This window comes from Borostomias antarcticus, assembly GCF_949987555.1.
Source record: "Borostomias antarcticus genome assembly, chromosome: 8".
Taxonomy (NCBI): domain Eukaryota; kingdom Metazoa; phylum Chordata; class Actinopteri; order Stomiiformes; family Stomiidae; genus Borostomias; species Borostomias antarcticus.
The window spans coordinates 18466966-18479892 of NC_140241.1; the positions used below are offsets into that span (position 1 = coordinate 18466966).

General features: G+C 44.6%; 1 pseudogene across 1 annotated transcript; it reads left to right on the plus strand.

Moving 5' to 3' along the window:
• The first annotated feature begins 9446 nt into the window (after positions 1 to 9446).
• On the plus strand, positions 9447 to 12471 carry LOC311312533 (forkhead box protein N4-like; annotated as a pseudogene). The gene is made up of 8 exons: positions 9447 to 9460; positions 9577 to 9740; positions 10488 to 10570; positions 10799 to 10920; positions 11172 to 11268; positions 11383 to 11587; positions 11705 to 12127; positions 12257 to 12471. The product of its transcript is annotated as a forkhead box protein N4-like (transcript).
• The last annotated feature ends 456 nt before the right edge of the window (positions 12472 to 12927 follow it).

A 12927-nucleotide genomic window follows, 5' to 3' on the forward strand; every position in this document is an offset into this window, starting at 1 on the left:
CTGACTGACCACAAGTTTGTATTATTAATTACAAGTGAAAGAGGAAAGCAGAGGAGGGAAAACATTTTGAAGAGCAGCCATTAAAGCCTTTTGAGACATAGAAAAACTATTCAACTCAACTATTTGACTCAGTGAATCTCAAAAGTAACAGGGTTGATTTTGTCCTCCATCTTTATGCTACTTTTACATTTCAGGTGAACAATATCACTGAAGATGCCTCATCTGAAATGATGGAGCCATTCTGAGAATAGAAAGGGTGATAGTGAATAACAGAACAATAGGTCTGAGGAGCCAGGCTGCGTGTTAGGGTTAGGGTTAGGACCCCTGGACCTTGGCCCATGTGGTTCAGGGCTGCGTGTTAGGGTTAGGACCCCTGGACCTTGGCCCATGTGGTTCAGGGCTGCGTGTTAGGGTTAGGGTTAGGACCCCTGGACCTTGGCCCATGTGGTTCAGTGTGGGCGTGCTGGAGGCTACAGCGCAGGCAGAGACTATGAGCACACAGGTAATCTGATCTGAGGACACTTGGCTGATGAGAAGATAACACCAACCCACAATGAGATGGGCAATCAGGCTGAATCACACGCTCCAGAGACACAGCATCGGACCACAGGTGATTCTTAATGTGATCTAGGAAACAGCGCCATCTAATGGAAGCTGAAAGCGAGAGAGGAGAGGACCTTCTGAGAAAAGGTTGGTGGAAGTGGAGAGAGGCGAGGCCAGGAATGTGAGATGATGGAGGAGAGACGGTGAGCAGAGAGACAAACTGATAGCAGGATGGATGTGCTGAGTGAAGAGACACTATACAAAAGGTGGAAAATAAGCAACTAGACACCTAAATTTGATGGCAGGCCTAAAAGCAGAACAGGAAAGTCTATCTGACCAGGCGGCCATCACCCAAGAGGCCACTCCATTGTCCCAGTCTCTCCAGACGGTTCAGGATCCTGTTACTCCGTCACAAAGTGGCCCGAGGTTCCTGAAAGAGAACTGACTGACACCACGCATCGCCCCGGGCAACACATGTAGGGGGCTCCAGGTGTCTCGAGAAACCTGAGTGCCACAAGCCCTTCACAGTAATAGGAACACCTCTTTACAGGATCTAAACAACACCAAAACAACTGGATTCATTCCAAACACTAGAAAGCAAAATGCAGATTAAATGAAAAGCCTGACTTGTATTGACTTTGTGTAATCCTTTCTCTTAAAGTGGAAGGAATTTTTTTTTCTGATTAACAAGCAAGGGATCAAAGCATCTTTTAACATGCAATAAAGGCAAGTTTCATAGATGCTGTGTGGTAAAATGAAGGAAGATATACACCAGAGTACACACACACGCACACAAACACACATTGCGTCATTACCTCATTAATCTCCAAAGTCGAATGAGTCATGGCGGAATCAAATCTCGTACTGGACCAGATAAATCCGAACAATATTCAACTCTAGTCCCCAGGTGCGCAGTAGTACGAACTCTAGTCCCCAGATAGGCAGTAGAAGGAACTCTAGTCCCCAGGTGCGCAGTAGAGGGGGGCCGTCATCCAGGGGGCTGCTCATCCAAGGGGCTGCTCATCCAGACCGTTCTCTTATCCAGAGCCTCAGCCTCCGTCTGCCTCACGTCCTCTCACTCTCACAAACCCGGCCCAGATCTGGACTGATACTTCCTGCCGGAGCAGAGCTCCTGTCCGGTCCTTAATGAGCAGTAATGAGCTACCTGGCTCTGGAAGCCCTGAGGGGTTAATCATTCATGAGGTCCAGACAGCAAGTCTAGCACTTCACCTCTGTCTGTGTGTGTGTGTGTGTGTGTGTGTGTGTGTGTGTGTGTGTGTGTGTGTGTGTGTGTGTGTGTGCGTGCGTAGGTGCGTGTGTGCTCGTGTGTGTTTGTGCCAGCACAGGTATGTAACACAAGGATGTAGAAACTCTATCCTGCCAGGCCCCCTCCTCATCCTCCTGCTGCTCCTCGCACACATTTACAGCACAGGTATTCTGTTACTGATCTTTGATTAGCCAGATACATTTCTAATTACAAACTAAAGCCCAAAGCCCGTTTATACAATAAACCTATGGGTCCGCTGACCAAGACAATTCAACCGGACAGCCTGGTATGCTGTACTACTTATACTCCTTTTAGTAAACAAATTAAGGCGATAATTACAAAATCCTCTTTCATTCTCTCTGCTGATGATGTTGGTCAAAGCCTGTTTTCCAACTCTCCCCGCTTTATTAATTCCAGAGATGAAACACCCTTGACAGGCTGGTACATCAGACGCCTGCAGAACAAGGAAACAAAATGGACGCCTGAATGTTTCTTCCCGTCGCCAGTGTGTTGGTGAGCCACAATACCAGGAAAGAATTCAAGATAAAACAGTTCATCACATGTCACTCCACCAATGTCATTAACAGTATTAACAGTACTGTATCTCCTCTCATGTCCCTGTGGCCTACAGTACGTGGGCAAAACCATTCCCCGACTGAGAGTTGGTATTAATATAGAAGCTCTGTCTGCAGAGACATTTACAGGAAGATAAACATCCCGTCTCTACACTGATTCTGTGGCATTGACAAAATCAACCCCAATCGCAGATACACTGATCTACAATCCAAACTACTTCAATGCGAAAGCAGATGGATTTTTTTGTTGAAAACAGAGCATCCTGCTGGCCTTAACGGAACTCTTAACCTGAGATGTTTCCTTTAGCCGTGGCTGCATGCATCTGCACGTACCAGCCCCCCCCCCCACCCTCTATAGTGTTTACTTTTCATTTTATGTATTCTATTTATTTTTCTGCCATATTTGCCCACTATTGCAGTTATGTGGTTTCCTCTCTATATCATGACACTGCGTGTGTACATTCTGAACACATTTCATTTGTTGACAACATTGGTCTGTCCATGGTGGCCCTTCTGTGTTGTATCCCATCAACAAGTCTCACTAGCTGATAGGCTAGGGTTAGGGCTATTGTCTCTGTTCCAGCTGATAGGCTAGGGTTAGGGCTATTGACTCTGTTCCAGCACTGCTCAGTGCTCCAGCTGCCCCATCTTGTTAATTGTTTACCAGGGACATTCTCGCTCTGCTGCCTGATCGTCTTTAGCTGAAGAGCTGCACCTGTTTGAGATGTCGATGTCCTAATTATTGTTGTAAAACCTTCACTGCAAGCAGTAGCACTGATGATAGTCAAGCAGTAGCACTGACCATAGTCAAGTGACTGAAACGTTTGCTCTTCTGTCCTTTTATTTTGACACCTTAGCACTTTTTTCACTTTTACACCATGGCATGAATGTTTCTGCTCTGATGTCCTGAATAAAACCATTTTCTTTGCCAGATCTCAGCCTCATGAAGCTTCTTTGGATGGCTTGTTAGCTCCAAATACTTTTTGGTGTGCGGGTGTCCTTTGCCCCAATTGTGAAACTTTACCCCAGATACCAACGCACAACACAAACTGTTCATGCATCTGCCTGGAGTCACTGGCTGGAGTTCATCTGATTTTGCTAATTATAAACTACTCATCAATACCAGGTTCTGTCAGGTCTGTTTGGGAGGAAAGTATTGTCCTTTCTTCTTAAAGTTACTGTCAACACGATGCTTTGATGAACAGTGCACACAGTCCTTTTCCAGCTGTCCTCTGGCGAGACCATGGCCATCCTAGTGGTTCATGTATCATGTCATCCTAGTGGTTCATGTATCACATGCTACTGCCATCCTAGTGGTTCATGTATCATGTGCTGAAGTGCTTTCATGCTACTGAAGCCACTCTGGCCATCATCTGCCCGTTTGATGGATTTGATCAAACTATGTAAATAATGATTCATCATTAATCAAGTGGACTTCAATTGAAAGGGCAACAAAGAAACTTTCTCACAACTATACTGTAGGTTTAGTCATCATCATATCGTATTTCACAAGTTTATAAACGTGTAGTGGAATTTCTAAGAGTTATATTGGTTAAGCAGACTAGTGATAATAACCATAATTATTGAAATGGTTATAGAGAAAGAGAGTTAATATGATGTGGTTATGTGATAGTGAGGAGAGATATGGTGATTCTCTGGTCTCCAGTGTGTGTGAGACGGGGTCTATAGTATATTGATCTTAAATAGTCAGTTACCAATTAACATTGACATCTTTCATCATTAGTTAAATAAAAAAATGAGTGGAAATGTTTTGGCGCTCATCCCTGGCCTCGAGCTGTGTGAAACGATGGAAGAGTTGGCGAGCGTGTGGGCAGCATAACACTGCCCTATCATTCAATCTGTTTAAAATTTAAAGTTGAGCATCATGCTCAACAATCCTGCAAGGGTTAAGAAAGGCATCTTGCATTTCCACCTCACTGATTAAGAGAAGCGATCAGGGGACTTTCACAAATGTAGGCACACTGGATAAAACCATTACGTCTGCAAAGCACTATGTAAATACTGTATGTTAATGCCAAGCCTCAATTGCCCATCATAAGGTACAGTAACATTAGAATGACTCCCACCACCACATGCATTGACTTCACTGTCTTTCCACAGACTCAGTACGAGGCAAAAGTGTGCTGTATGTTAATATAGAAATCATTTGAGCCAGTTATCTTATTCTTTCTCTCTAACTTAGAAACCCATGAGGTTCCTACCCTGCCAACCAGCAGTGAGGTCCCTACCCTGTAAACCAGCAGTGAGGTCCCTACCCTGCAAACCAGCAGTGAGGTCCCTACCCTGTAAACCAGCAGTGAGGTCCCTACCCTGTAAACCAGCAGTGAGGTCCCTACCCTGCAAACCAGCAGTGAGGTTCCTACCCTGTAAACCAGCAGTGAGGTCCCTACCATGCAAACCAGCAGTGAGGTTCCTACCCTGTAAACCAGCAGTGAGGTCCCTACCCTGTAAACCAGCAGTGAGGTTCCTACCCTGTAAACCAGCAGTGAGGTTCCTACCCTGCAGACCAGCAGTGAGGTCCCTACCCTGCAAACCAGCAGTGAGGTTCCTACCCTGTAAACCAGCAGTGAGGTTCCTACCCTGCAAACCAGCAGTGAGGTCCCTACCCTGCAAACCAGCAGTGAGGTTCCTACCCTGTAAACCAGCAGTGAGGTCCCTACCATGCAGACCAGCAGTGAGGTCCCTACCCTGTAAACCAGCAGTGAGGTCCCTACCCTGCAAACCAGCAGTGAGGTCCCTACCCTGCAAACCAGCAGTGAGGTTCCTACCCTGTAAACCAGCAGTGAGGTCCCTACCATGCAGACCAGCAGTGAGGTCCCTACCATGCAGACCAGCAGTAAGGTCCCTACCATGCAGACCAGCAGTGAGGTCCCTACCATGCAGACCAGCAGTGAGGTCCCTACCCTGCCAACCAGCAGTGAGGTCCCTGCCCTGCCAACCAGCAGTGAGGTAGAGGTAGAGGCATTCCTGAGTCATCAGTGTGATGATACTTCTCTAGTGAAGCATTAGAAGTCAATATCATCTTTATCATCAATCCTCTCTGCTCTAGTGCTGTTCTGTCACTCGGCAAATGGAGCCATTGAATATCACACAGTAACATTCTATTTTCTGATTTGCTTTTTCATAATTGTTCTCATTTTAGTTGTTTTCTATACATTTTGGAGTGTTATCTATTAAATGTGATCTATAAATAAAGTTGGATTGGATCTCAATGAGTCAAAAAAAACTCCATCCAATACACTCCCCAGTTTTGCCTCCGCCACCCACCTTCGCCACCTTCTACAACAGGAGGGCAGAGGCCAGTGTAACGTATCACAGTCAAATTAATATTCTAAGGCTCAATTAGTCCCAAACAAGTTAACATTCCACTAATCCTTTATTTACAAGAGCAAATGGATAGCTAAGGGCAGGCAGGACTTTGAAGGTCAAGATCAGCTAAGTGGCTAGAGTATCTCAGCCATGCAATCCAGTAGCCTAAGCAAACACCTTTCGGCAGGATGCTTCTGTATGGGCGATCTCAAGAAACAGGTCATAGTATATCGAGTATAAGAATCATAACACTATCAGTCATCTGTGAGTTATAGCCAATTGTACAGTATTTGTCTGACTGAGGCAAAATAGGTCACATACAGAATGACTCCTACAGTCTACTATAATATGCAATCCATAATAATTAATGGTATATTACTGTTACCTACATTGCTTTATCTGGATGTCTGTATAATATACAATCCATATGGATCCATATACAAAAATAATTAGCCAATCTGAAATACAATGGAATTACAAATCAATGAGGAAAACCTACCTTTGAGTACATGTACATCTTGTTATTCTGTGAGCAAAGAATTCTGGTTAAGTACTGGTGGGTCCGGTCCAATACTATCTGGAACTGGTATGGTGAGGACAGACAGGCAGGTCAGAAGTGGGAGCTTGGTGAGTGAGTGGGGGCAGTTCTACTAGCACTGAGTTACAGTATCAGGACACAGCTCCTTACCTATATAGCACCTGGATTTATGGACATCCCATAATGCAATAGCCTAGCTGCGGAAACAGTGTCACGATGTCCTGATTTTCCTTCGGTGGCCTCATTCCCTGATGCGCTTTGCAGAGTGCAGCAGACAGAATGCCTCTAGCAGATCCAGACTCAAATCCCTGATGTGAGAAGATGTCTGAAGACTCTAGTCTTCAGAGTGAAAAGACACACATTGCTTTAGTGAGATTAATTCATAGTAAAATGTAAACTCAAAAGATTTGCACTATAATTAATACATGTATAATAATATAATCCTACTGAAAATGTCTGCACTTGTTGAGGAGATAAATACTGAATAATGTATCATTTCAAACCAGGAGCTTCTTCTCAAACCGGGAGCTTCTTCTCAAACCAGGACCTTCTTCTCAAACCAGGACCTTCTTCTCAAACCAGGACCTTCTTCTCAAAAGGCTATGGAGAAAATAATGATGAGGGGAGCTAAGAGGAAAAACCTAAAGCAGGGAGTTGCTGGTACCTTTCTCAGCAAAACAGTGGGATGCTGGGATTGATAGTCTCCAAGACAAATGTAATGGATTATGTTATATTGATTAGGTAGGTAGGTAGGTAGGTGAGTAGGTAGGTAGGTAGTTAGGCAGGCAGGCAGGCAGGCTATTGGAAATTACTATTCTTGCAGCGGCTAGGCTATAAGAAAAATACAAGAAGAGCAGTGAAACTAATAGGCCTAATAAAAAAAGAAAAATATATATTGGTTATATAGGCTATAACGGTAGGCTCTACAGTATATACAAATGTAGCAATTTATGTAAACAGTATAAAGTTGCCTAGAGTGCCTAGTGCAAACAAGCCAACTAGCTAGTTGTGCAAGATCATCCAGATAGAGATAGGTGGGTCGGTAGGTAGCCTACTGTCATGTCCAAGAGCATAGCACAACTCAGGTCCATTTTGTCCAGACAGGAGATTAACTGAACAATCATTAGGTCTCACTACATGTGCCGTGTGGCGGTGCTTTATTCCCAAATGCTGCAAGGCCATGTACTGTTATTGTGCGTCACACCTCGCGCGCCTCCACAGCCACTTTCCCCGCTACATCTGTTAAACAGATGAAGCAGTCAAATTTCTAACTGTTATTTAAACGGCCGCAGTCGTTGTCTGTTGAACTTCGAGGCCACCAAGAAAGGCTGATGATACGCTATTTCATGTAGGATTAGCTTGCTCGCTGGCATTCTTTTGTGGTCCATAGCTCAACGGAGATACAGGCAGCAAACTGAAATAGATAGCCTAATTTTGAAATCAGGTGATGATAGCGAGTCTGCGCTAGCCAATTTCCAGAATGGCTCGGAGAAATCGTCATCATCAGGATTTCAGGTAAAGTAAGGCTACGCACGATCTGTAGGCCTAGTTATAATAATATAGTCTAATAATAAATAATAGCCAGACCCACTCATTTTAACACGCAGGGCGCAGACCATGGGACACCGGTCGACAATCTGTTTCTACAGTGACATTCATTAGCCTTAACCGCCTTTCTGGCTAGTTAAAAGAGTAGACTATGCTAAAAGAGTCTGGCTAGTTTAAGCATTTTAGCCTACTTTTTTCTGATTAGATGTGTATTACTCTATAAATTACCCTAAAATTATTTAAGCAAAACTTTGAATTAATATTTGCTGCAGGGGCGATGTGTGATGCACCCTCCTCTTCTTTCTTCTCACCCCACCTCTCTCTCTCTCTCTCTCTCTCTCTCTCTCGCGCGCGCGCACACACACAGCCTAAGTTACACTCTCTTTGAGCATTAATAATTAATTTATGCTATATTATTGAGTCTGAATGGATGTCCCTGCATGCTTTAAACTCAATTTATTTGGGCAAAGTCTTTCGGGGATATCTTGTTGGTAGCTAGGCCTATCTTTGTGTTTCGGTGCTTATTTCTCAGTGCACTTGTCCTGGTTTTGTCCCATGCAACGCTGTTTCCGTGTTCACATAGCGACCCTTTTGTTGACGGAAATGCAGGGATTTATGAGATGATGATGGCAGAGGAAAGCTAAACAGCCTGAACCAGGCATTTTGTGACCCTGGTACATTGATGTTTCCCTCCAACTGGTCAGTGATTCTTATAATTCTGCATTCTGTGTTTTTATGCAGTGAAGATGTAGTGAAATAAGCTATAGGCTACAGTCTGACCTGTTATTATGGATTGTTTCAACTCTTAATTCACTCTCAAATGTAGGCCTACTATTCAATTACATTAACATACTGTCTGAGAAAAACTGCTACGGTGGCTACATCATTTTCTAAATGTTATCTGGACTAGCCTACTGTATTTTTATTATTTGAAATGATGTCTTGTTTTATTCATTGTTGTTGAAGGTACACTATTCACATGGAAACCACTCTAATACAGAGGTATTAGCCTAGTTTAGATTTAGTATTTAGCAAAGAACTATAGTTATAGCTCATTCTGGTTCATCAACAAGCCAATGAACACACTCATCTCCTAGACCTGGTCCAGGGCGATATCTATACAGATAACGCCCTGTTACTCTCAATGCAATTTGCCTATGAAAGCGCTTCATCGGCCCGGTCGTCCGAGTCTACAGACAAAACCGTTTCGTTACTCACCAAAGTAAACACATCGTTGGAAAGATGAAAGCCTCTCAACACCATTTAAGATGTAATGCATCATCCCCGACATGGGCGGCAGCAGTGAGTAGGCTAAACAAAGCGGAGAGCGCCGATTTGCCGGTAGAAGAAGACAGTCGATGCGCTGTGGATATAAAACATTTAAGTGTACAAATTTGCCTTTTATTTGAAAGGTGGGGGACTACAAACTGTAGCGATTTAGGAGAAAAGGCTTTCATCTTTCCAACGATGTGTTTACTTTGGTGAGTAACGAAACGGTTTTGTCTGTAGACTCGGACGACCGGGCCGATGAAGCGCTTTCATAGGCACATTTTTATTGAGAGTAACAGGGCGTTATCCGTAGGATATCGCCCTGGACCAGGTCTAACTCATCTCCTAGCAACAGTTTGTTTATCATGTGGCCAAAATGGAAATTCTCTGGTACAGTAGCTGCTTGTGGGAGGAGCTTAAGCTCAAAGACTGGGCCTGTGATTGTTCTTTACCTATAGAGTGAAGTAGATTCCAGTAGATTCTAACCGACTCCATGCACGCGTCAGGTTGTTCTTCTCAGAATCGTCCCAGCAGTGTGAGGAGCTGCCGGGGGACCTGCCGTCTCTGTCCTGGCTCACCACTGTAGATGTCTCCAGACTGCAGCAGAGGGCTAACAGCAGACTGACCTCCATCACAGGACCCCAGTGCAGCACACTAGAACCGCACAAAGGTGAGAGGCCACTCAAAGAGATAACATACTATTGCAGAATACATACTGTACACACACATGCAAATATATATGTATGTATATATATATATCAGTGGCGGCTGGTGACTCAATAAACTGAGGAGGACAGGAGGAAGAGAGGCTAACCGCCCATGGGCGCCGGGGGGCACTTTCCCTCAGTCAGTTATTATTTGAAATATCAGCTTTAAAATGGATTTACAGTCAATTTTAGCATATGAAAAACTGAATAACACTTTATTTAACTACATACAGCATTTATTTATCATATTCATGATAAAATATTACAAAACAACAATAAAACATTGTAAGCAATAGTTGTTGTAATGGATTGTACTCAAATTCATATATTTATATTTGAATCCCTCTCTCCTCTCCAAAAACTGAGGAGGACTGTCCTCCCCTACCTCAATGGATGAGCCTCCTCTGATATATATATATATATATATATACACACACACACACACACACACACACACATACACACCTTACACCCAGAAATACCTTGATTTTTATTTCTATAGATGACAGGATGAGCATGAATACAACACAAGGACATGACACCATGACATGTCCTTATGGAGACATGCAGAACCATCACACTGGAATGAACTCCCACAACACTCAAACTGGAGACGTAAAGGCATCAGTATAATCAGTTTAATTAGGGTTTTTTAGATGTAATTTCACTATTAGGTTGTTACCAAGCTCCCCCTGTCTTTCAGATGACAGAATACCCAGGATCCCAGTCTTCCTCAGACACCTATCATCTCCCACACCAGCATGTCTTCAGCCCAGCTCAGACAGGGCAAAAGGTACCCATAACCCTAACCCTAACCGAGGACCTAGCTGCCACCATGCCAATGGATAACACCCATTCAGACTGGATATTGGTTTCAGTGCCGACTTCCATCGCTGTTTTTCTTAAATGCAATCTACTAATAAACTATGTTTTGATTTATTCTGTAAAGCACTGTGTGCTACATTTGCTTGTATGAACATACATGCTATATAAATATATAATGTGACGTCCTTTTCCCCAGTGCTCCTCCACCACATTCTACAAGAGTCACTCTAACCAGAGCCTGTTTGATCAGCAGCACCATGTCTTCACCCCCTATAGCAACCACACCAAGGCCTTCCCCAAGCCCACCTACTCCTACAGGTAAACTTTCACTACTCTTGCTGATATTCATGAATATCTAAAAACTGACTGAACTTCTGAAGTTATCACAAGGATTGAGACAGTGTTTATGGATGATGTGTGTTGTTATTGAGACAGTCTTTATAGATCATGTGTGTTGTTATTGAGACAGTCTTTATGGATTATGTGTGTTGTTATTGAGACAGTCTTTATGGATGATGTGTGTTGTTATTGGACAGTCTTTATTGATGATGTGTGTTGCTATTGGACAGTTGCTTGATCGCCATGGCTCTGAAGAACAGCCGGACAGGCAGTCTCCCTGTCAGTGAGATCTACAGGTTCATGAAGGAAAACTTCCCTTACTTTAAGGTAAGGAGGATGGGGAGGCTTTCTACTGAGAGGTGGAGCAATATGCTGTTCAATGCTTGCCTTCCGTTCAATCTCAGGAGTTTTACCCACATACTCTATGGTCCTCCTGCACAGACAGCGCCTGAAGGCTGGAATAACTCTGTGAGGCACAACTTGTCCATGAACAAGTGCTTTCAGAAGGTGGAGATCAAGCAAGGCAGCTCTCGCAAGGGCTGTCTCTGGTCCCTCGACCCTGCCAAGATAGACAAGATGGAGGAGGAGATGCAGAAGTGGTAACGCAAAGACCTGTCTGCCATCCGTACCAGCATGGCCAACCCAGGTAGGACACTGGAAGAGAGGAGGAGGGAGAAGCCATCGCAACACATGATATTCAGTACGACTCCAACCTAATGTATTTGTGACCTGTTGTACAACTGACCGTACTCTTGTGTCTCAGATGAGCTGGACAAGCTGATAACAGACCGGCCAGAGGGCGGCCAGAGGAGGTCGTGCTGGGACCCCAGGATGGCCTGTCTCCCCAGCGCTCCTCCAGGCTCAGGGCACAGGCAGCCTCTAACTGGAACCTCCCTCCACCTGCAGGCCCAGTCTGGCCTGGAGCCCAGCTCCCCTGTTCCTGCCCAGACCCCCCCTCTCTCCCACAGCCCCCTAGCCTACCAGAACCCCTACCGGGTCACCCACAGCCCCCTAGCCCACCAGAACCCCTACCGGGTCACCCACAGCCCCTTAGCCCACCAGAACCCCTACCGGGTCACCCACAGCCCCTTAGCCCACCAGAACCCCTACCGGGTCACCCACAGTCTGCACTCCCACTATCCTGATCTCACGGTGGAGGTGGACACCAGCCTCATAGAGTTTGCAGGTGCTTGTTTGAGGATAGGAGGGCTCCTATGTTTGTAATGGAAATAGTTTAGCTATTTAACTCCTATCATATTGTGTGGATCATTACCACTCTGTGTTGAATCTGATGGTAAAGTCTGTGTTTTCTCAGGTGGCCTGTGGGAGGAGATGAGTGAAGAGGGTTACAACCTGGAAACGGTGGGCATCTTTAACCCCTCCCCACTGTGTCTGTCTAACTGTGAGCTGACCGTCTCCAGCCTGGCAGCAGACCTCTACACCACCTACACAACCCTGGACTCAGCCACAGCTGTCACCTCCCAGTACATTACTACACAAGACAAGGGCAAGCTCATGGCCCTGCTTTGACTTCAGGGGCATTCTGATGCTGTGTTATTCAGATGATTGGCATTTTATATGTATTTTAGCCACTGCAAACATTCAATAACACTTAATGTGATAATAGACTGTGTACTGTATATTACTGTACAGCAATACCACAATAAAATGTAGCACACAGTAACAGAATCAGAAATCGTTTATTGCCATACAGTTTTACAACATGCTAGGAATTTGCTTTCCGGCGAGGTGCATAACATTTAGATGGGATCAGGATGACGCCCTGCAGTTTTTCCCTGTCCTTGGCTGTAGCAGCGGGGTACCAGATGGTGAAGGAGAAGGTGAGGATGGACTCAATGATGGAGGTGTAATCAAATCAAATTTATTTATAAAGCACGTTTAAAACAGCAATCGACCAAAGTGCTGTACAAAGGTGGGTCCTTGGTAAAAACATCTCTCAACAAAACAAGGAAATTACAGCAAACA